Below are 25,654 nucleotides of genomic sequence, written 5' to 3'. Positions count from 1 at the left end.
ATGGGAGACATCCATTTATGTCCGCCTATAAGAACAGGCTTCTGTAAGCAGAATGGGGCTTCCCCTTCCTCCCTTACCCTCCTACGTGCCTCCCAAATTTGCTCCAGACGATTTGGGGACCATCTTGACTAGATTGGGGGGCATGTGGAGGACTGTGGGCAGGAAAAGGGGACATCCAGTTGCACAATGTAGAATATCACCTGATGTGTGTTACATAACCCTTTAATATAAAAACTCAACTATCTGGTTTCTTTATAGAACAATGGTTTGGATCAAGAGTTGCCCTTCTGTGGATGGAAGTGCTCCTTCCTTCACACAAGGGACTGCAACCCATGGGAGGCTTATCAGATGTGCAAGACTTAACAGGGCAGAACTGCAATTCTGTCAATTCATGCATAGGCTGACGGAAGCAGACTATGAGAAACAGGAGCAAAACTTCAAGAGGCTGCAGGATCCGCTACAGAAAGAGAAGATGGCACCCATTTTACTCAAGGATCTGTCAGTGCAGCGACAGAATACGGCTGGGAAGGAACGGTAACACATCAGCATCTGGCCCATAAATATACCCGACACTTGGTGAAGGAAGAATTTCAAGCAGGAAGGGAATGAGACAGAGAAAAGTTAGATTAAAATAACCACTACGCAAGACCCCTGAGAAAGTACAGAAACAAGAAGGTTGCAATTCTTTAGAGCAGGAAGAGGGAATCTGTGGCCAACAGTTTCTAGTCAAAGCCATCAACCTCTCCTACACCAGCCGCCCAAGAATTATCCTGGAAAGGCATCTGGACTCCTGCTGGGAGGAAGGGCAGGATATAAATCAAATAATAAATAAATAAATAATTCTAAAGTGATGAGATGCAGCTACCTCAACAAACATAAAATAGCATTTGTAACAAGGACTATGGGGTCATGACCGGTGGGCCAGCCAGACTGGACAGTTATAATCTGCACACACAGATGGGAAGCATGAAAAGAAAAGGACTTGCCATATTCATTAGTCTAAACCAGGGGTTCCCAAACTGTGGTCCACAGACCACAGGGGGCTGGACTCGATGGCCTTATAGGCCCCTTCCAACTATACTATTCTATGTCTATGTCCACCACCCGTCCACAAGCATGATTCAGGTGGTCCACAGCATGTCTGTGAATTTATGGATGAAGATGGGAGATGGCATATCTGTCACATTAGGTAGTCATGTTGATTTTTAATTGTATTTTTACTGCATCCTGTGGAATTCAAATTATAATGCAATAAAATGCAATATATAAGAAATAAAAGAAGCAATAAAAACAGAATTAAAAACCATACAGCATCTAGCACAGCACACTGCAAATGCTACAACAGGCAGAAAAATCATTAAGTGGCCTGCAAAGACCCTCAGCAGTTTTCAAGTGGTCCATGGGGAAAACAATTTGGGAACCACTGGTCTAAATAATGAAGTTATATAGGAGTTTTATACATCTGAACTGGAGCAGTAGTAACTTCAACTGGAATAGGCCCATTTTACTTTGTTGTTATGTGCCTTCAAGTCAATTACGACTTATGGCAACCCTATGAATCAGTGACCTCCAATAGCATCTGTCATGAACTACCCTGTTCAGATCTTACTACCCCCCCCCAAAAAAAGAATATTGGGCTACATTCCATGGGAGCTACATGTTACATGGATTTCCCGGGGGGGGGGGAATCCAAACCCTCAAAATAACTGGGAAGTCTAGAATGCCTGGATAGCATAGTTTTCATTTACTCTACACTAGACAAAGGGTTGCCAAAGTCATACAGTAATAGACCCACAGACATCAATACATTATTGCCATTTTTATGAAACATTCTTCTTTTATAGAAGAAATACAGGGAAGTTTTCTGTCCCAAATTGCTGCTAGTTAAATTCATGTTTTTGCACTGTGGCAACTGTACCAACAGATGGTTGGGCATACTGGTGGTCAACTGCCATATAGTACAGGGGTGGGTAACTTTTTTTCTTTGGGGTGCCACGATGCTCCAGGGGTAAATTGCCACAAGCTGCATGTCAGTGATGGGTGAAGCCAGACATGAGTATGCTCTGGATTAGTTAATTCAGAATAAAGACAGCACTCCTTCAATTTTCACCATTGTTTGTTCAGATTTGAATTCCCTACCCTATGTAAGTCTACTCAGAAGCAAGCCTCACTGGGCTTATTTTAGTTATTTATTATTAAATGTATATCCTGCCCATCCTCCCAGAAGGCACCCAGGGCAGCAAACAAGCAATATAACACTAAAAACAATTTAAAAAATCTTAAAAACAAGGCATCTTAAAATAAATATTTAAAGTAACTTTTTAAAATCTTAGAAACAATTCCAATACAGACGCAGACTGGGGATATTGCCATTTTACTTAAAACACTTGTTGAAAGAGGAAGGTCTTCAGTAGGTGATGAAAAGGTAACAGGGATGGTGCCTGTCTAATATTTAAGGGGAGGGAATTCCAAAGGGTAGGTGCCACAACACTAAAGGTCCAGTTCCTATGTTGTGCAGAATGGACTTCCTGATGAGATAGTATCTGCAGGAGACCCTGACCTGCAGAGCACAGTAATCAAATAGATATGTAACGGATAAGATGATATTTCAGGTACCCTGGCTTCAAGCTATATAGGGCTTTGTACACTAAAACCAGCACCCTGAACTTAGACCATGGGTAGCCATGTAATTCTTACAGCAGCAGGGTGACATGCTGGTGATAAGCAGTTGCACCACCACATTTTGCACCAGCTGCAGCTTCCAGACCAACCTCAAGGGTACCCCATATAGAGCACATCACAGTAATCCAGTCTGGAGGTTACCAATGCATGGACAACAGTGGTCAGGTTATCCCAAACCAGATACAGCCACAGGTGTCTTATCCTAGCCACTGAGGTCTCCTGGACCTCTAGTGACAAAGATGGATCCAGGAGCACCCCAAGATTACAAACCTGCTCTTTCAGGGGGAGTACAACCCCATCCAAAGCAGGCAATTGACCAATTATCTGAACTCAGGAACCACCTATCCACAGCACCTCCATCTTGACAGGATTCAGAGTTAGCTTATTGGCCCTCATCCAGCCCACCATCAGAGCTTGCATGGCCTCTTCCAATTCAGACGCAGGTATCATCAATGTACTGCTGACATCTCGCCCCAAATCTCCTAATGACCAATGACTTCATAGAGATGTTAGGCAGGATTGGAACAAGATGGTACCCTGAGGCACCCCACAGCACAACTGCCAGGGACCCGAAAGACAATCATCCAATGCTATGCTCTGAAACTGACCCTGGAGATAGGATTGGAACCACTGTAAAACAGTGCCTCTGATGTCCATCTCACCAAGTTATCTAGAAGAATACCATGGTTAATGGTATCAAAAGCTGCTGAGAGTTCAAGCTGAATACAGGGTTACACACACCCTGCCTTTCTCCCTATCAAGGTCATCCATCAGGGTGACCAAGGCCAATTCAGCCCCATAATCAGGCCTGAACCCAGACTGGAATGGGTCAAGATAATCTGTTTCATCCAAGAGTACTTGCAATTGCTGTGCCACACCACTCTTGATCACATTCCCTAAAAGTGGAATATTTGTGATGAGACAGTAGTTGTCACAAACCAGTGGGTCTAGGGTAGGCTTTTTCAGGAACAGTTGGATCACAGCCTCTTTCAGGGTGGCTGAGACCACTCCCTCCTATAAAGATGTGCTGACCACATCCTGGATCTACTTGGTCATACCCCCTCAGCAAGCTTCAATAAGCCAAGAAGGGCAAGGGTCAAGAAAACACGTTGCTGGCTGCATTGTTGCAAGCACTTTGTCCACAACATCAGACCGCATCAAGTGAAACCAAAACCAAGAATTTGCAGCAGACATTGCACTGGGCACCTCAGTTGGGACTACAGTAAATGTGAATGGGGCTTCAAGAAGATTGATATGGAGGCGAGCAACTTAACCCTCAAGGTGCCTTGCAAACAATTCACAGTGGGCTTTCAAAGGGTCTAAAACTCCATTTCTAGAACCTGGACGATACAAAAAAGCTTTACTGGGTTTGATAGGGTTACTCTCAAATAAATATATAAGGACATAGGAAGCAGAGTCGTTCATCTAGCTCAGTATTTACACTGACTGGCAGTGGCTCTCCAGAGTTTCAATCAGAGGGCATTCCCAGTGCTACACGGAGATGCTGGGAATTGCAGCTAAAACCTTCTGCGTACAAGGCAATGCTCTACCCAAGCGACAACTTTCTCCTAACATTCAGGTGATTTTTTAAAAAAGGTATGCAACAGACAAATACTTCCACTGTTCTGAAAAGCAAGTGCAAGTAATTCCTTTCTGACTTCAGTATACTGTACACATACCAGAAGCTTACCAATTTGTTGTCAGATAGCTTTTCCCCAAACTATAAAACTGGAAGGAGGTGTATATTAAAACGTAAATTTAATCAAATAAAATACTGTCTCTTTTAGTTGTTGTGAAACTACACAGAAAGAAAGGAGTTCCGACTGGATGGGAGAAAAGGGCAACTTCAGAAGGCATCAGGGCCACATAAAATAAGGTTGGGGTCACACACAGTCCACCTATAACATTTAGGCGGGAATGTCCAGGTACAAAATACATCTGAGTGATACTCCCTATGAAGCAAAATCCTGCAATGAAGAGTTTCCCCAACAGAGCAGACAATCCTGTCTGACACTCCATCAAGACCTCCAATTTGTTTGCTAAAAAGATTTCTTTTCTAGTTGCCACACATTTCATGCTATACAAAGGAGGGGAATGCAATGTTCTAGACAGACAAATTATTATTGGAAGCCTTGCAGATAGCCATCCTAGAAAGAGAGAGAAATTAAGATGAAAGCAGCAAGGGGAAGAAAGGCAGAAACTCAGAGGGGCAGAGAATGGCTTGCTCTTAGGGCTGAAGCGTCCCCTTTTTATCCCTACTAGCAGGGGAACACAGGAGACATTCATTCTAAAAAAAGAGTAGTACAATAGCTGTTTGTTGTGATCCATATTACAATGAAGCATTTATTGAAGAGCACAGCAAGCAATGCTGACAAAAACTGCAATGCCATGAGAAGAGGACCAGAAAAACACAGTCCACAAAAGGAGTGGCAGAGAGACATAACCTTCATTTACTGGGAGGGGAGAGCAAATCTATTCAAGGAAATACTAGAAACAAGCTGGGCCATGGCCTAGTTCTACCATGAGACGTTTGAGTCAACAAGCTTCATTACATCCCCCTAATTCAGTCAAGAGTCACCAATTTCTTAATCACTAAAAGGACACTTTGGGAAGTGTCACAAGCTAGGTCTGTTCCCAACCACACAGCTAGCCCACACAAGCCTACAGGGTGATGCAGTGTGTAAAGCAGCCTATTTCAACCTGATGTCCTTCAGATGTTGTTGGACTCCCGACTCCTATCAGCCTCAAGCAGCAAGGCCAACAATCAAGGACAATGGGAGTTTTAGTCCACCCATGTCTGGAGGGCTACAGGATCCCCATCCCTGTTGCATGCTGCCCTGAGCTCCTTGGAGGAGTGGCAGGATAAGAATGTAATACAAACGTAATGATTCTCATGAGCATAATGCTGCTACTGCAGATATACCTACTACAGCAGTTATGCCAGGATATCCCTCTGGAGATTTCGGCCCTCAAATGATAATGCGGAATCTCCAGTTTGAAAAAAAAGATTACTGAAAGGCCTACAAGTGCTGCTTAGATGGATCACTGGTCTGATTCAGCATAAGGTTGCCTCTTATAGTCAGCTGACGGGAATATAGGAAGACTCAATGACTGCTGCAAAACAAAGTATCTGCTGCTGACTTCCTAAAAACACAAGTATCCAGACCAGCCGTTTCACCGACTAAGTGGTCCTGAGAATGTCACTAGCTTAAGGATGGAGCCTGCTTTCCAGCTTTCTATGTGAAAACCAAACTCAGGTTGGCTTACGATAAAACAGAAATCATAGCATAAAAATAAAAGAAAACCCAGTCTGCATCTGTGTTGGAATTGTTTTTAGATTCTTTAAACAACATGTTCTAAAGATGTTTTGTTTTTAAGATGTTTTTAGTGTTTTTGTTTGATGCCCTGGGCTCCTTCTGGGAGGAAGGGTGGGATATAAATTTAATTAACAACAAACTAAACAGTAAAACAGTTTATCGACTCATAAAACCCATACTTTTCATCCAATGGCTGTGTGATCAGAAGGCAGCTTGTGCAATGATCTCTCTTTTCCTCCTCCCTGCTGCAGCCCTGAAAAACTTCTCCAGAGACCTTCCTGAACAGCAGGGACTGTGCAGTACAGAACTACAATGCAACTGTGCAAAACTGGGCAGAGGGACCTTGTTCCAGCAGACAGGGGGTTGGGAGGTATGGGAGGGGGAGTTAGGTTGCATGGGCTGCTTTCTCCTTGCATAACCGTTGGATATAACCCCGTATCAGCGGTACCAGCATGGAACTAGAAGCAGAAGGTTCTTTATCATGCTGCAAAGCCTCCAGGTAACCTAGAATACCCCCCAGGCATAAACATAGGGGCTCATCAACCAACAGAGCACCTGCCTTTCTAGCCAAACCAGACAGTTATCAAAGTTTACCATTCTGTCTATGGCCGCACTCTCTTTCCTGTATCAAGCCTTGCCCTCGCTGAGGTCAGATGCAACAGCTGGAAAGGTTTTGAGGCCCAAAAATGGGCATATCTAGCTGCAGCTTTGTATTACACAATGCAGAATGGGTGTGCTTGACCTGGAAGTGGGTAAAGGAGCACCCTCCTTTTTCCTTCCATCCAAAGTCACACGTACAGCTTTTGATCATGGTCCCTACCTGCTCTTCAACTTTCGTTTGTGGGGCCAATACAATGGCACTTCACTTTCAGATACAAGCTGAAACATGACAAAAAGCTCAATTTTCTCATTTTTTAAGAAGCCATCCTATGGTTCTGAATGTTAAGAGGTCGACCAGCAGCTGGAACCAATCTCTCCTTTATTTACAGCATTTTAGGACACTTTTCCAAAAACACACACACACAAAATGGTTTACAAAGAACAAACCTAACTGCCAGTGTCACCTGATGCTGGCCACATTTGTATGCAAATAGCAAAATGGACCAGGTATATATTCTTCCAGAATAAAAATGGTTAGTTAAGGGGGCTGAGAGATTAGACCCTTTCAAAGATTCCTGCGCTGAGAATTACTCAATGCAGGAATTTCCACTCATTGGTTCCAGCCCTGCCTTTTGAAGCAAGTCTTTAGGCCATAGACTTGTGATGTTTAGTATTGCAGCTTTCAAAATGGTGGCTTAGCCTGAGATGTTGAGAAATTCAGAGTTCTTCATTGTCTTCCCACTTCCCTCTCTTAACCCACACTACTTGGAACCAGGCCCCAAATCACATAGAAATCAGGTTTGGCTTGGTTAGGAAGCTACATTTCCATGCACACCGTACAAAACCTGATTTCTACACCCTTTTGAAAGCTCCCTCATTAATACCACAGTCTGTTTAATACGAACAGTCTCTTCAGCCTCTTAAGAGAAACAGCTACACTGAAGCCACATACCACAACATGAAACCAAAAGGACAGAATATCCCCGATTACATCATGCGCTTGTAGTCAGCAGAAGGGAAACATGGTAAGGCTTCATTTAAAAAACGCCAGCATAGCATGTCAGCAGCTTGCTAGAGAAGAAAGCAGCAGAATTTTCTTAAGTATAGTCAATTTTTTTTAAAAAAGAGAGCAAAGCTTTGCTAGTACACATCACCCAATAACATCTCAAACACAAGACTTTTGTCCTCCGCAGCTCAACTCGGAAATTCACACGCACTAATTTTAAAAGAGAGTGGGGACGGTACTCGTGCAAGCAAGCCCCACAGCAATTCCTCCTGCTGGGAGGAAGGGTGGGATATAAATCAAATAATAAAATAAATTAATTAACAGTCATATTTAACAAGTGTTGTTTTTTTAAAAAAAACCATACTAGCCTTACTTCCAATTCACTTAAAATATAAAGCTAAATACAAAATAGCTTCTGTGTGGTTGAAACGTCTGTGATGAGAAAGCCTAATTTTCTCCTAATCGCAGCAATTATTTTTAAAAAGCTTATCATATTTACATAATATGCAGGGTTGGTTACCATTGACCACTTCACAGAATCGATTTAGCAGAATTTGGATAGAACAGATCCTTTTCTTTATTTAAAAAAGAGAGTTTAGGAAAGCAATTGTGATTTCATAGAATACTGGGTAAATGTTAATCAGGTCAGACAGCCTTCTGCGCAAGATATTTCATCTCCACCAAGAAGTCAGAAACATGCCCTTGTTTAAATGAAAGCTGATTGTGTTCCACTAGCTGTGAAGTATTGACAAGGCAATCAAGGCAATGCAGATTTTGAGACCCCTTGCTAGCACCTCTCCTCAAATAATTTCCCCATTTCATCAGAGAAAGTCCTACCTGAACTTCTCTGCAAGACTAGAAGCATTATGTGGGTATTTCAATTCAGATGATCATATCTGATATGGAAAAAGATTCTCCACAAGGTGAAATTGCCTCGCACATTCATACATGGTAAAATCACTTATTGCATCTTGAAAATGGCTGAAAACTAACCAATTTTTTAAAAAATGTATTAGAAATATGTTTTCTTTCTGAAGTTTTTAAAAACAAAACACCACAAGACAAAGTTGTTGCCATCCTTGGAAATCAGCAGCTGCACCCACATTTTGACCATGCTGCATTTCTCAATCAGCAGCTGGATCTCGGGTTTCACCTTGTCAATGATGTCCTCTAGCTGTTGGTTACTCTTCAGCATCCTATTAGGCATGACAAAAACTTTGGTATCCTGGAAGGTCTCTCCACAGTCTTCCAGCTTTCTCTTTTTCATATTGGGCTCATCCAGTCCATCATAACTGTTTGAGAGCAGGATCGGATCTGGGACAGGAAGATTCATGTCTGAGTGGATATGGGTGAGATCATGAATGTTCAGAATGGGATCCTTAAGGAATGCTTTGAGTTCTAAAAGCTTCTTTGGGGGGGAATTGCCACTAGATCCTCAGCTTCACCTGTGATCCCCTCCCTGAAAGAGTCTACCTTGCTCTTAACTTCCAGGTCCACCTTGAGCAGGGAGGGAGGCCACGGTAGGGCAGGGGAGCCACTATCCCTAGCCAGATCCTTCTCATTCTGTTCTGCGCATGCGACCACCCAAGCAAACCATTGTCTTTATGGTCGCTGGAAGTTACAACATAACACCCCGCTACCACCTTCCCATGGCCAAACATCACATGCACACACACAATATTTAAGTAGTTTCAATGGGGGGGAAATATAGAGTTGGGAGGTACCTCAAGAGTTCACCTAGTCCAACCCGTTGGTTCAGGAAATCCACTGATAGGTGGCTATCCAGCCAGTACTTAAAAACCTCTAAATGAAGCAGAGTTCACCACTCTCCAAGACCATCTTTTTCACAGCTCATACCATCAAGAAGTTCTTCCTCATGTTTAATATAAATGCTTTTTATTGTAATTTGAGCCCATTGGAACCACAGAAAACAAAATGTCCTCCATTGTCAAATACGACAACCCTTCAAATATTTGAAAATGGCCATTACATCGCTTCTTAATAATCTCTTCTCCAAGCTAGATATACCCTCAATCTTTCTTCTCAGGACCTGGGCTTCAGACTCTTCAGCATCTTTGTCACCCTCTACTGGACATGTTCCAGAGCACAAGTAACAGTTTTAGTAGTATTGTCTTTTATAGGGTGCAGAGTCCAAGCTTGCAATCTTAAACACACTTACTAGGGAAGTAAGTCCCACTGAACTTACCAACACTTACTTCTAAGTAAACATGCACAGGATTGAGCTACATATCTTTCAACCATCCCTCATGGGAAATATATGCCATGTACCCAATTGTATATTAAAGACATGACAAAGTAATTTCCATATCTCATTATGCCCTTTTAAAAATCAGGTAGATGAAACAGAACCCCTTGGAAAATGGAAATGGACTGCCTTCAAGTCGATCCCGACTTATGGTGACCCTATGAATAGAGTTTTCATGGTAAGCGGTATTCAGAGGTGGTTTACCATTGCCTTCCTCTGAGGCTGAGAGGCAGTGACTGGCCTAAGGTGAGTTTCATGGCTGTGTGGGGATTCAAACCCTGGTCTCCCTGGTCGTAGCCCAACACTCTAGCCACTACACCACACTGGCTTAAAGAAGCCTAAATGTGAGCATTTTTTCTTTACAAATTCTTCTCAGGTACCTTCTCTTTCATTAGAACACAAGAGCCTGCTGGATCAAGCCAAAGGCCCATCTTAGTCCAGCATCCTGTTCTCGCAGCAGCCAACCAGATGCCAATAGGAAGCCCACAGGCAGGGCTCTCCCCATTTGCAATTCCCAGCAACTGATATTCAGAGGCACACTGCCTCCAACAGGGAAGGGAGAGGATTTGTCTAATCCTCTTTTAAAGCTATCCAAGTTGGCGTAAGTTGATGTAAAGCTATTACAACTTGTGGGATCAAATTCATATAACTTGCAAACATATTATTTGCTTTCCTGATGACAGAAGATGTACTAAATAGGTTTTGTTGCAAGAAAAGAGGCACAAATTATACATGGCAAATGCAACCGCTGGTATTCTCTCTCACGCCTATCATTAGAACTCAGGAGAAAGCAATGGTGTAGTTGCATACTTTTAGACTCTTGACTTATACCTTACACCCACCTAGAGATGTGAAGGCCCAGGAAAAAAACACAGAAAATTTGGGGGCAAGTGGGAATGGGAAAAAAGAGTTAGTGAATGAGTGAGTGTTTTCCAATTTTTCCAGGTTTTTTTCAGACCTTCAACTCCCTACACATACCCTCAACCCCTTCAAATGGTAATGTTTATTTATGTCACTGACTTCAAAATGCCAAAAGCCAGCCCTGGTGCATTTGGGAGCCCTCCCATTCATTCTGTGGGGTGGGGCCCTGGACTTTTGCCCCGAAGTCCTGCCCTGAGGGCACAAGATAATGCCTAGGAAAATGGGTTTATTCCTCCCAACGCCCCTGTGAACCATCTGTGCTTTCCCATTGTACCAGAACTCCATTTCATAGCTCATTCTCACCAGACGTACATGAACTATTTGCTTTTTCAACTATCTGGTTTTTTTTAAATATTTACACCAATGTGATATCAAAAAAAAAAGCAAGGAGGACAACATCCTTGCCCCTTTGGCCACCAACCGCTCTCTCGTTTTCAGTGAATTAAGAACTGTGACCACCAACTACTGAGCTTTCATCCAGCCAGTTACTGGAAGTGGAGGAAATGTGGGGAATCAAACACAACAAATGCCTTCAAGTTTAGAGATGGTTGCACAGCAAAGCAATGAGCTCCATGAATATTTTGTTTCATAAAAATCCTGCCCAACATTTCCCAAGTGAGACTTTGCTTTGGCTGATTCCCCATCTATCCACGTGGTAGGATGGCACTGCGCCCAGACACCAATTGGTCTGTTACCTTCCAGTGTCATCCACCTGGTGCTCCAGAGGGAGTGGAGGACAAAACAAACAAGCAGGAAACAGACTCCTGTCTGGAGGAATTCTCCTTCAAAAATCATGCCAGGTGCTGAGGGAGAGAATAAAATATATCGATACACAAAATAAAAATACAGTGAGGCTTCTGAGGCTAATACACTGTATCTTTTTTTTCTACACAATGCAGCCACTCAAACAGCAATCCAAAGATGAAGACCTACAGAAGAGGAATGGTGAGAAAGATAAGGGCTTCTTAACCCTTACCTCCAGCTGCTTTTACTCCCTCTTGCAGCAGAGAGAGATACACATGGCATTCACCCAGTCCCTGTTAAAGGCATAACTTTCCTAGTCCCCTAACAATAGTTAGAAGAGCAGAAGGAAAACAGCAGGCTTGCATGCTCTCATCCCCTTCCCTGCATTGGCTAAAAATGGGTTAAAAGAATGGATCGGTGTTTCTTTGTTGCAGAGCAAAATAGTATTGCCTTCCAACATATCCAGTATCAAATATATTCAAAACTACAGCATAATGCACACACACACACACATGCTGAACCACTAAATCAGTAATAATCATCCATCTAACAGTTCTTCATTCAGAGTTTGTGATAAATCCTACCGGCACTGCAAATAAGGCTACTTATAGACACTGGGTTAACACAAAGCTAAGACTGCCTTTGTAGACAAGGTTTGAAACATGGGCGTGACATGGGATTGCAAACCCCAATATGTTTAGCACCAATGCAAACCAAACAATTAGGATGCACCATGGAAAGAGGGGAGGGATTCATGCCCAGGAGGGTGAAGGGGGAGCATGCAAGCCTATGACAGGCTCCAGATCTTTTAATTACGATTAGGAAACCGGAAAGGTTATGTCTGCACTGGGCCACAGTCAAGCTATAAACTCCACAGTCATTGCTATTTAAAAATTGGTGATGTGACTCAACCCTTATTTAAATTCCTTAGATAGATAGAGAGAGAAGTGTGTACACACACGTGTGTGTAGGCCTGTATTCCATATACTGCATTTCCCTTCAGTCTGTCTGAGTAGATGTTACTATTAACTCCCAGATCTTCATTTAGTGGAGGATCACGCTACCATTTTCTTTTAGCCTTTTTTTAAAAAAATGCGGATGCAGAAAGATACTAGAATACTAGAAAAATATTATTTGCTAATTACAAGCAAAAATACTTTAACTTAAAGTAGATTCCTGATAGGTTCTTAATTATAAAGGGAGGGGAATCAATTATTTTCTTCCCTGTAAAACTTCACAATCCTCAGTAATGATAACAGAGCTACAACTTGGTTCACCAGGCCATCCAGCCAGAGCTACTTACACCCATTAAAGATATTGCAGCCAGTAAAAGCATAAGCAACTAACTCTGCCTTCAAAAGCAACACAGAGAAACATCATTCAAGTTCCCCCCCCCAAAGTTCAGTATTACATGATACACATGTTCAGATAAGCATACTTAATCATTAATGGAAAAAAAAACACTTGAAGAGTGATACAGGGAAATCCCAAGGTTTTTAAACCAGGAGTGGCCATCTAAAAGGCACTGAGGTGCAGAGCGACAGATATAAAGCTGAAGTAACTATATCGCAATGTACTTTCAACCTACTTCTATAAAATTAACTTATAGCCAAATGTGACTGCATACTTCCTGTTGAGCAACTCCTAGAGGTTGGAAAATAATTGTCATAACACATAGTCCACTTGGTAAGAGCTGACAGAAGGTGAATTTGTGCCTCACTACAACTAGTCTTATTATCTTTCAGACAGGTTTCTAATGCTGCAAGGGGGGCTATAGAGCTGATGGATCTCAATCAACATCATAACAAGATGCGCAGGCCAGCTATTGCAAAATGATGAGCAGACTGTCATAAAGGGAACTCCACTCTCATTGTTTCTGTGTGTACTATTTTGCATATTCCACCCTTACCCTTCATGTCTCAGCATCATGCCACGTTAATGAAAGCCAATTTCAAAATGACAGCCACAGGCCTTATTTTTCATTCAGACATGAATACTCATGCAGCTTCATGCAACTTATTTTGGAGCTTCCACTTTGTTATATAACCTAATCTGCAATATGCATGGCACAGGCCCTGAAGCGGAGATAAACTTATTTTGCAGGTCCGAAAGTGCATAAGGCACCTCTCCTGTAGACCAATTCTGTTATGGGACACAGATATTCAAGGAGAGTAGGCCAAGAAACCAAGGTTTAATCCTACTTTAAAAAGCAAACACAAGAAGAATCTTACCGATGCACTGGTCTGGATCCACTGCTGCACTATGACATCTGACACAATCCCCACCATAAAAATGCAACAGGATCACCAAGCAGCCATCTAAAATGTCTAGGAAGCTGGTCATTTGAGCATAGTAAAATATTCCATGAAATCCAGAATGGCCTTGCATAAGGGGCAGCTAAATGAGGTCAGATGACACACTCATGCAGACTTTAGGAGCAAAACACCACCACCACCCTCACCCTGAGCTTTCCCAAGGAACTTATTTTCCTACACACACTGAAGCTGACCAACTACTCTTACTGGCAATGTACTGTAACTGCAGAAATCTTTGAACAGGAACACAGGGCTCAAGAGGATGCATGATACAAATGACCTCCACACTAGGCACAGAGGAGTGAAGTCTATCACTACATCCATTGCCATTTGCTCTGGGAAGGGCTTCCTAGAGGAGCTAACAGGGTGGTGCTCCGCAAACCAGAAGACAGTATGGCCAGAGTATGAGTAAGATCCAGACTTGTCTTCCCATCAACAGAAGGGACTCTGTGTCAGGAGAGGCTCCCCCTGGAGGAAAGCGCAGGGTGGGGGAATGAGGCAATTTTTGCTAATTCCCCATTTGGCTCCCAAGACCATCTCCCACACTGTTCCAGAGGGTCCTCCAAAATCCAAAACAGATTTTCAGGAGCATATGGAGCTCGCAGGAGAACAGATAATCAACAAAAATCCTCTTCCCACACCCTACCACCTGAAGGTTCATCCAGTTAGTGGAGAACTGTCTGTATCCAACATTCTAGGATTTGCATTCTTAAGGTCACAGATTCAAATCTCTGGTTTATTTCCCACTCAAAAGAACCTGAGGTAGCAGCTCAGCCTAGGTCCTTAAGAGGGCCAGCCACTACTAGTCAGATGAGACAAGATGGGGCTACATAGACACATGGTCTGATGTGATAAGGCAGCTTTATATATCCCAAGAGCCATTAAAGTGACTGCCCACTTGTTGCGCTGATAGCAAGAGTGAGAGGATTTGAGAAGCACTATGGCTCAGTGGTAGAGCATCTGCTTTATATGCAGAAGGTCCCAGGTTCAGGTCCCAGCATCTGCAGGCAGGGCTCAGACAGACTGTAGTCTTTAAAGAAGGTGGGCCTGAACTTACACAACAACTTCATAAGCTCACTGAAACAATCTGGATGAGGGAGGAGATCCTGGAAGACTTTAGGGATGCCATAATTATCACTCTTTTAAGAAGGGTGATAGAACAGATCGTGGGAACTATCGAGGCATTTCTCTTCTTGCTACCACAGGCAATATCCGTGCAAGGATCCTCGCAAATCGCCTCCTACCTTTCTCAGAAGATATCCTCCCCGAATCTCAAAATGGTTTCCGCCCTTCCAGGGGGACAGTGGACATGATCTTCATTGCACAACAGCTTCAAGAAAAATGCAGGGAGCAGAACCAATCTTTATATGTGGCGTTTATTGATCTGACTAAGGTCTTTGATACTGTGAATCAAACTGCTCTCTGGACCATCCTTCTGAAAACTGGATGCCCTGATAATTTGTGACTATTTTGCGACTCCTTCATAACAACATACAGTGACAATTTTGGATAACAATGTCTTTCAGAGCAATCCATTCAGAGTCTGATCAGGCATAAAACAGGGATGTGTCATTGCTCCGACCTTATTTGCTATCTTCATTGCTATGATTCTACACCTTATTGAGGGGAAACTTCTTGGTGTGGAAATTATATATCGAACAGATGGAAAGCTTTTTAATCTCAGTAGGCTGAAAGCAAAAAGTAAGGTAATGTCAACCTCTGTCGTAGAACTTCAATATGCCAATGATAATGTAGTCTCCGCACATTCAGAGAAAGATCTTCAAACTATCCTAAATGTCTTTGCAGAAGCATATGGAAAGCTTGGGCTCACGCTTAATATAAAAAAAAAAACCAAAGTGCTTCATCACCAGGTGTGAACTAGTCCCTCTGCAGCACCATCAATCCAGCTTAATGGTGTGACACTGGAGAATGTTGATAACTTTTCCTATCTTGGCAGCCATCTCTCTGTAAAAGCTGACATCGATGCTGAAATTCAACATCGTCTGAGCTCTGCGAGTGCCACATTCTCCCGAATGAAGAGTAGAGTGTTCAAGGATCGCGATATTCGCAGGGAGACCAAAATGCTTATTTACAAAGCCATTGTACTACCGACCTTACTGTACACCTGTGAAACATGGACCGCCACTCCCAACTTCTTAAAAGATTCCACCAACGCTGCCTCTGGAAAATTCTGCAAATTACTTGGGAAGACAGACAGACTAATGTTAGTGTTTTGGAAGAAGCAAAGACCACCAGTGTTCAAACAATGATCCTTCAACATCAACTTCGCTGGACTGGCCATGTTGTTCGAATGCCTGATCATCATCTTCCAAAGCAACTACTTTACTCCCAACTTTAGGATGGGAAACAAAATATCGGTGAACAGCAAAAGAGGTTTAAAGATGTTCTTAAAGCTAATCTACAAAAATGTAAGACCTAGGAAGCTTTGGCCCATGAGCGTCCCAATTGGAGGTTGGTTATCATCAAAGGTGCTATGGACTTTGAAGAAGCACGAGTACAGGGAGAAAGGGACAAATGAGCTAAGCAGAAGGCACATCAAGCAAATCCTCATCATGACTGTCTTCCATCTGGAAACCGATGTCCTCACTGTGGGACACTGTGTGGATCTAGAATTGGCCCCCACAGTCACTTACAGACCCACCGTTAAAGACCTTATCTGGGAAGACAATCTTACTCGGCCATGAATGATCGCCAATGAATGAATGAGTCTGAAACCCTGGGGATTCTGCCAACCAGTGCAGACATTATGGATAGACCAAAGGCCTGACTCAATATAAGGCAGCTTCCTGTGTTCCTATAACAGACAGAAACATACACTGGCCATCTTATTATGAAAACTTCTCTTAGGACAAACGAACAAGGGATGTATTCAACGTATTCCTATGCCTAAGGTTTCATCAGCACAAGGATGTCTCCTTGAGGAATGGAACAATCTCTTCCTCTCCTCCCTCTGTGCCCCTAAATCTGGGGGTTCCCCAAAACTTGTGGAGCAGGGCATGCAAAGAAAAGAGAAGGGAAAAGTCCCCTTGCGCTAGCACTAATCTTTGCACTAGCACAAAAAGTTAGTTTGAATGCTGTCCCCAAATTCATTAATTCTTGATGCAATTTCATGATGATACATAAGCCTAATTAAAAGATATCAACAGCTGCCTAGGAACTGCTGAACCCAAACATGACACACACACACACAATTTTTATTTATTTATTACATTTATATCCTGCCTTTCCTCCAAGGACCTCAAGGTGGTGTACATGGGTTCTGCCCTTCCCATTTTATCCTGACAACAATCTTGTGGGGTAGGTTAGGATGAGAGGGAGTGACTGACCCAAGGTCACCCTATGAGCTTCATGGCTTAGTGGGGATTTGAACCCTCATCTCTCAAGTCCTAGTCTGGTACCTTAACCACTTTGCCACACTGGCTCTCATGCAACATGTCCACCAACTGTGGCTTCACCTCTACTACAAAAATAATGTAAAATGTTAAAAGCAAACAAATACATGCCACTCATCTGCAGCTCAGCTAGCTCATGATTTGTATGGCCTACCTCTTTTCTCTAGAAAAACTTGGAGCAGAAGAGTACTGTCTTTCAGGCAAGAAATTGGACACAAAAATATGCTAATGCCTTTAAAAAAATTAAAAAGCATGATCCATAGGACATAGAATTTCCACCTTATTTACACACATTTCTTAGGTGCTTGGAGAGTTATTTTTCAATCTGCCCAGACCACATTTTCCTATGAAGTAGGAAGTGGGGGCTTTAAAGCAGTATTCAATGCCTGCCTTCCTGTGTTCTTTCCACCACTCTAAAAAAGTCAAACACCCAATTTATTCTTGTTTTCAAGGATCGCCAGATCTAATTTCCTGGGCTGCCTGGCAACAGGGTTTATTACATTTGTAATCTCTGCTTGAATCTACATTTCCCCTCCCCCGGTTCTTTTTAAATCCCCTCGTGAGTTGTGAAACAGCTGATATTGTTAGCCTTGGCTTTTTATTAATAACCCTCAGAGCCTCCCCTTTTTAAAAAAAAAAAAACTTTCAGTTAGGGAAAGATCTCACTGACCAGCCTCTGTTCTTAAACCATAAAACATTACACCACAGCCTTCACACGAGATAGCTGTAAGCAAAACTCTAATTAGCTGTTTATAAAAAGCTTTTTAAAAAGCTGTTGTGCTTGCTTATATGCAAGGTAAGAAACTATTACAGGCTAATAAATGGCTGCTTCAGTTTAACGAGTGAAAGCTTCCCTCAAGCCAACACTGGACAAAAGTTGTCTGAAGGAAAAGGTACTACAAAATAAGCAAGTTGTGTAAATATTACAGTACAATCCTACACAGTCTACTCAGAAGTGAATCCCATTCAAATCACACAAGTCAACTGAACATACAGGTTGAAAGCCACAGGGAGACCAGTGAAACTACACTTCATCACCATCCTTTCCAGAAAGATGGGAGACAGAGGTGGATTTAATGGACATGGAACACTAAGGCTGCAGTGGAGAGATACAGGCAAAGATAAGGCATAAGCCTACATCTCATCACTTCCTGGAGTTCTTTTGAACTGTAGACCAGTTCACACATACAAAGGCACTCAATAACTGCAGCATCAAGAGACATCACACACACACACACACACACACGTAAATGAGCCACTTTCACTTAACTCAATACTGGATCCTGAGAAGAGCTTGGGCTGGCAGAAGGCAAGACTTTCATGCTTCCTTATTTCGCTTTCCACTGCAACCCCAAAAACCCTTTCCTGAAAGTGGGCTGGAAGGGAGGGGACTGCATGGAATCACCCCAAAAAAGAGAGGTACAAGATCTCCCCATCCCCCACACCACAGCTCATCCAATCCCTTCAGGAGGATCTCCATATTCTCAAGCAGAGACTTTGGGGGGGGGGGCTGCAGAAGGGAGGATGGAACAGGCTAGCCACTTAGGATTCAAGGCATTCATTTTTCAATAGTCAGTCCACATAGTCAACTCAAATTCATCAAGCAATGGGTAGTTAAGTGACGTATGCACGTATGAATCAGCCCAGTGCAGTGAGTGAGGAGGCCGTAAGTCTTGACACTTTATATGGGAGCGTAACAACAAAGCAAAGAGAAAATTCAGTGCAGATGATGGGGCATTCACCACCTCGGCAGCCTGAATGCATTTCAGGACACTTCCAAAGCTTGCAGAATTGTTCTCTGCAATCCTGCTTTGTCGCTTCATGTAAGTTAACCTCCTCCCTTTAGCTGCTAACTCAGCCGGGTGGTAGGGGCAAGGAGAGAACTGAAGAAAAGAACAGGTTCTCACTTAGCTGCTAACTATTGATCTTCCAGTAGGTATCTGTGCCATCAAGAATCACAACAGCCTTCTAGAGCAATAACAGGCAGAGTGCTCTTTCCGTCAACTAAACAAGTTTGGCACACAAAAGGGCGTGAAGAGACCACTTGCACCTAGTTCTTCACCTGCCCAGGTCTCCAAACCTTTACTGCTCAGTAGAGAAAAAAAACTAAACATGCAAGCCAGCTCCTCCTCCCCACACACCCACACCTCACTAATCTTGCTTCCCTTCCTTTCTTTTCTTGTTTCTGTATTTTATTGGTGAGCCTTATCGTGAATTATAAGGGTACTGTTTCAACTTATTGTATATTTCTTAATGAGATGTTTTCTTTAGCTTTTTGTTTGACTATTTGTATTATGTATTGTAACAGTGAATTATGAAACTTTTTCATGCTGTGAGCCACCTTGAGCATAGATTACGGTAGAAAGGTGCCATGCAAACAAATCCTGATGATGGTGGTGGTAGTTTTTCCCCTCTAGAAGAAGGTGGCAGAAGCTTCATTTTAGAAAGTGATGCATGACCCCTGCTCCCATCAGTAGCACTGGCGCTCTTGTGCCTGTTCTGAAGTGCAGACCAGTAAAGAAGCAGATCAATTCCATGGATCGATGGCACTCCTGCTTCAACAGCCCAGTATTGGCCAACAGCTGTAAATGTTAGGAAAAAAGGACTAGCCTGCCACATTACGAGCTGCTGCAAACAGAGAATTTAACTGCATTTCCTTTTAGAAGTCCCAAGAGCAGCCACATCCCCTGCCTACTTCCTCTCTTATTTTTAGCTATTCAGAAGTGGCCTTTTGCTGAAGCAGAGATTAGATATGATGCAGATTACTGACATAGGCTGTTTCTTAGAAAGTGAAATACAGATATCAGAGCTGCAGCCTTATTATTCTTCCTACCTCTTCTCAGCTCTGGTTTGAGTCCACATGCAAGAGGTAGCCCTTGTAGACCAATTCAACACAAATTTCTTAGGAAGTTAATCCCTTAGGCTGCAATCCAATACATGTATACTCAGTAGCAAGCTCCACTGGGTTCAGTAGGACTTACTCCCATGTAAGCTCATCTATTTTAATTCTTTTTATCAGTTACATCCATTAGGGATCTTGTTCAGAACGCATATTATAAAATAAAAACATAATACAATAGAAATGCAATGAATCTTAAAAATGCAACCCAACATAAAAAGAAGACAATGAAGCACATGTCACAGTAGTAAACCCATAGGAACCTTATTCAACAACAGCGGGTGCACACATAATTATTACAGAAGGACAGGATTGTAGAATTATCATGGAAAGAGGTTAAAATCCTGTTACCAGTTCTGTAAGTGAAACAAATTATGCAATCAAGCATAGTTAATTGTTGTTGTTGTTGTTGTCGACTCTTTATTACCATATGTTGCCCATAATTCAGCACAAGAAGAATTTAGTATGAAGTACTAAAAACAGCAACCCAAGGTTTTACATTTTAGGAGAAAAGAAGCAAGTTTCTAGCCCTTATGCAAGAAGTCATTTATTGCTTGTATTTATATCCTGCCTTTCCTCTAGGCTTGAAAGTGTATAAGCAATGCCTAGTGAAGTCTTTGAAGCAAAAGGGGAGCTCAGCAAGATCTCGAGAATTCAGAGGGTGGGATCCAATGCACTGCATAAATCCTTGATGATTGATGCAAAATTGCTTTGATGTGTATATTTTTGGTTACTTATAATTTCGCTTTCAATGGTGCATAATTGTTTTGTTGTTTGAGACAGCAAATACACATAAGCCTCCTTATAGAGCATGCTGAAAAAGCACATTAGATAATGAACTTTGATCAAAACGTCAGATATGTATAAAATAGCAATAATCCAATCTTGCTCTACTGAAACCCTTCTCTCACTCCATGAATTCTGTTTCATGTCATCAGTAAAAAAAGTTGTCCATCTTCTAAAAAACTTATTTCTCAAAGCAAGGCATAGGTGTTTAAAGAAGGTATCTGTAGCTTAAATGAGGAAAAAAAGGTTTCCTGGGTTCTTGGGATCTAGGCCAGAGAAACATCAACAAAATAAAAATCCACATTTTTTCAACTGCCTTCCCTCTCATGTATCCTCTTCTTGTGTCATTCATGCCACAGCATCCAATGTTTGGCTTTACACTTGAAGGAAACAGCTTACCATCTGATGCACACAGAAGCCTATAGATACATACAGTAGATACATGCACACACACCACACATATATATCTTCAGCTCAACAATCAATATGATACAGCTGTAATTACAATGCATTATCCAATGGTCTTCCATATTCTCCTAAGTAGTCAATTCCCATAACACTAGTGGAGGAAGATCACATCAGAATGTTTCACTTTGTATCAAATAATGGAGATGTATGTCTCTGTCACACACACACACACACAGGTTCTCAGTCATGGTGCTACTAAGAAACTGGAGAGAAAATATAAATATAAAGCCTACCCTTGGCCTGCCAAAGCTTTCATTCAGAAGAACTATCTCTTACAGAAAATACATACACACACCCCACCCAATTCTCAGAAATTAACAAGGCAGACAAAACATTCACAACGGCTATATCATATCCAGTACTCCATTGGGTGCATCAAAAATAGCCCTCTCCTTCAGAAAGAAAACCTGGAAATGTTCCAGCACCGGAGGTAAAGTGGGGGGCAGGGAGGGGGGAAGTACAGACTTCAGAGGCTTTTATAATATCAAACAAAGCAGGTCACACAGGGCATCTTTTGAGTAGTACGTGCTCTTTCCTTTTTAGACACGGTGACAGATTAAGATAATTGCAGTTTTATTTTGTAAGCAAAATGCAAACTTATTTCAGCCAGAACTGTAAGATCTACATTGGCAGGAGAAACAAAAACACCTTTAATTGATCAATAAACCAAGCCCAGTGTTCAGTTAATCAGGTTAGGAACAGACTCGCTTAATTTTTCATAGTTACTCTGCTTCTGCTGAGTTACTATAATAGACAATGAATCAAAATATTAAAATATGAAATTTCCCATCAAGGTGTGGTAGTAGTATTTGTGTATTATATTGTAATTCCATGGTTTGAATTTCATAGTTTCAGTAAATTAAAAAGATTACAAGTTTAGCAGTATTCAACTTTGTCACATTCTCCCTTTTCCTTCAGTCAATTGGCCAGGTATGCTATCTACTCTACTGCTTGTATTGGCTCAGCCTCAGCATTAATTTTCAACACAAACCTGACTCATATTAATTACATATGAATCGAAATACCCCTGAGCAAGTGCAAAGTGCACTTCTTACCACCAAGGAAAGTCCCCTCATATATATTCAGAGAGAAAGCTTCCAGACTAAAAGATACAAGTTTCCACACAGATTTGACCCCACCGCCTCTTCTGTGTAGAGCAGGAAAGAGGAACCTGTGGCCCTCCAGATCTTGCTGAACTACAATTCCCATCAGCCCTCAACATGGGCAATAGTCAGGGATGATGGGAGTTGCAGTCCAACAATATCTGGAGGGTCATTGGTTCCACATCCCTGGCTTAAGTTTTCTCCCTTCAGACTAAACTAAACCAAACAAACCAGACTTTCCTTACAAGACTTGCTCTCTGAACCTTTACTTCTCCACAGAACCCTTTTCTTAATGTCCTCCTTGAACTGTGGTTGCCCCAAACTAGTCTCATTATTTACTCACATACTGTGCAGTTGGTAAACAGGCCCCAAGGAATCACAGGCAGTTTTCCTTTAAAACCCAATTCTTCCTATCTTCCCATAGCACACACATTTTCTTAAAGGCCTTCACTTGCTCAAAGCTCAGCCTGCCCTCCCCCTTGTCCACTCCTGAATGAATGTGAGAACTTCCTGCACTCAGAACAACATGAATAGACCTGGCAGCTAGTCAAGGAGATAGTACAGGCCTATGAATGCCCGAATTCAGCTTCTGTGCAGCCGCTAAATTAAAAGCAATTCAGAGGCTTCACAAAGGCCAGGCTATTTAATGGATTCAGCCTTTTATTTGATAATATAATTAGGCAGCATACAAATGAAAAAAGGCTTTTTCCAAGTGTCTGTGGTGAACAAGAATGCCCAGTGACTTCTCCAGACACTCTTCCCTTTCCCTGGAGGCGATGTCATTACTGCAACCCTGCAACACCTTTTTTTTTTTTTAACAGTCATGATATGCTTGAAGAAACTGACTGATCATTTGGTACAATGTTTGCAAAATTTTGCAAGGGGTCCTTCCTTTGCCCCCCAAAAGACTCTGAATTATAAGTCTGCTACCAAGGCTCCCACACACAATTATCAATTTCTGAATATATTTGGCTAAAAATGACACACAGCCCAACTAGGGACCCTACTTGATACACTTTCTAGATCAGACAGACCACTTATGGTCTGCAGGACTTGTGTGCTACTGGTCACACACCAGCAAAAGAACATATCAAGAATTTAACCTTCCTGTTTCCAAAGAAGGAGAAAGAGAGAAGGAGTTTGGACCCTTTAAAGCTGCCAAGGTAAGCTTAAGAAAGAAAAGACGGGGAAACGATAGCAATGTATTCAACTAGGTCAACAAGAAGAATCGGAACTCCCCAGTAACCATTTCCTACAGCATGCCAAAAATGTGCAACAGTGCTTCACAATACTACTCTACTAGTGACAAAGCAATGTGACACTGTTATTTAACAAAGTCTACAAGTCAGTCACAAGCATACATGCACACACCTCTAACCAAGTTTACTTGAGAACAAACAAGACATTTAACTACCACAATATTTATGCATTTGGCACCCTGATTTGAACTTAAAAAAATCACCACATGTAACTACTACTACTTTATTTCTATGATTGTGAAAGCAAGAAAATTTGCTTGCTGCTCATGTCAGTGCTGCTTCTGAAAATAAGGCTGCCATACAGGAATAAATCAAAATTGCCTTTCTTGTAACTGCTGCTTAAATTAGGCCATTCAGATGCTACATCGTGTTATGGGGATCAGCCACCATTGGGTGGTTTGTTTCCACAACGCTGCCAAAGTTTCCCCAATATGGACAGGGAGATAAACCATGCAGTGGCGGGCGTGATGGAAAGACAGTTCTACATGAAAATTTTGCCACATGCAGCTGCCACCATCACCTGCAGGAATCTTCTAGACTTCTAAGGGGGCGGCAGCCTTAATACAGGAAAAAGTTGTGAATGGAGAGCACTGTTTTCTTAAGACCATGCCCAAGATCACTTTGGTCTGATTAATTAACTTCCTGATGGATCCTGCTTTATTTTCAATCTGGGAAACTCATCTGTATAATGTCTTATACATGAAACGAACAATCTGTATTATTAGAATATCAATGGCAGCTAATTCCAATACAAGGCTGGAATATTGCATATGTAACCTCAAAGCTCAAGAAGGATTCTAATATAGCTGCTTCTGCATGCCTCAACATCAGGCCTGCTCTCCAGAGCAGGAGTTCCACTGCTTTTAGGTGTGCTGTACAATAGTAAGCCCGATACAACAACCTCTCAGAAAATGATTTAGGATGACATAGGTATGCAAATAGGGCAGGTACATTCTTGCTTTACAGTCCAAAAATGTGAGTCTCTATGCAATGAAACAGTGACATTCAGTGCTTGCCAATTCATTAGCTTCCAACTTCTCTGTGACTGTTCGCAGAGCATGCACTACCTTCATGACCAGCCAATTACTCTCAAAGGTTATATAGCACCGGAGCATCTATTGCCAAAAGCTTATCCACAGGCATTGTCGTCATGATTTCTTATCCCAACTGCCTTGCAGGGCGATTTTCCTAGCCCCATCACTTTCTATCCTTAATTTGCAGTTTAGAATAAATAAAATCTTGAAATAAAATGTGCAAAAGAATTAAACCCATTGAGCAACCTCAGTAATGAGGAACCACAGTGAGCAAAGAAAAGTATCGGTATGGCTGGGATAGGAGCATCATGCAATCACATTTGTATCATCAAAGACCTACTTATAATAATTGGGTTTTAACCAATAGTCTCCCTCATCCTCATGGAAGGCTCTTTGATTCAGCAGAGGCTTCCATCAAGAAAAGGGCCAAGGCAATTTTGTTACCAACACCGCATCTCCTATTTCCCCTCCTACCCCACCCCACCCCACCCCCCAAAATGTGCTCCAAAAGGTTGGGAGTTTGAAGTGGAATGGGGTGGGAAGAAAGCTGCAAAAATTCCCTCCCTCTGACAGACGCCTCCCCTGGATAAATCATACCCAACAGTCTAATTTTATGTGCTAATGCAGTTCATGTCCTTAAAAAGTAGTACAGTAAGTTTAGGAGAAAGCACAAGGCAGACCTGCTCAAACAATGTATAAGAAGAACTGGTGGCCCAGTACAGTATTAAACATGAATATTTAATTCATAATTCATTCATACTTTTGCACACAGTTTATTGAAAACACCTGGCCTCTTCATAGCAGTGCAACATGACCCATTTGAACACTTTCCAAGCTAGAT

General features: G+C 42.1%; 1 protein-coding gene and 1 pseudogene across 1 annotated transcript in view; both read right to left on the bottom strand.

Moving 5' to 3' along the window:
* Positions 1 to 25,654, bottom strand: part of PHLPP1 (PH domain and leucine rich repeat protein phosphatase 1) — a 189,724-nt gene that overhangs the window by 139,448 nt on the left and 24,622 nt on the right. The gene's annotated exons all lie outside the window — the stretch shown is intronic.
* On the bottom strand, positions 6,385 to 13,879 carry LOC133375579 (proteasome activator complex subunit 3-like; annotated as a pseudogene).

The sequence above is a fragment of the Rhineura floridana genome, chromosome 1 (genome assembly GCF_030035675.1).
Source record: "Rhineura floridana isolate rRhiFlo1 chromosome 1, rRhiFlo1.hap2, whole genome shotgun sequence".
NCBI lineage: Eukaryota > Metazoa > Chordata > Lepidosauria > Squamata > Rhineuridae > Rhineura > Rhineura floridana.
Note: the sequence above shows the minus strand (reverse complement) of the source record. Positions and strands in the feature narration are given on the sequence as shown.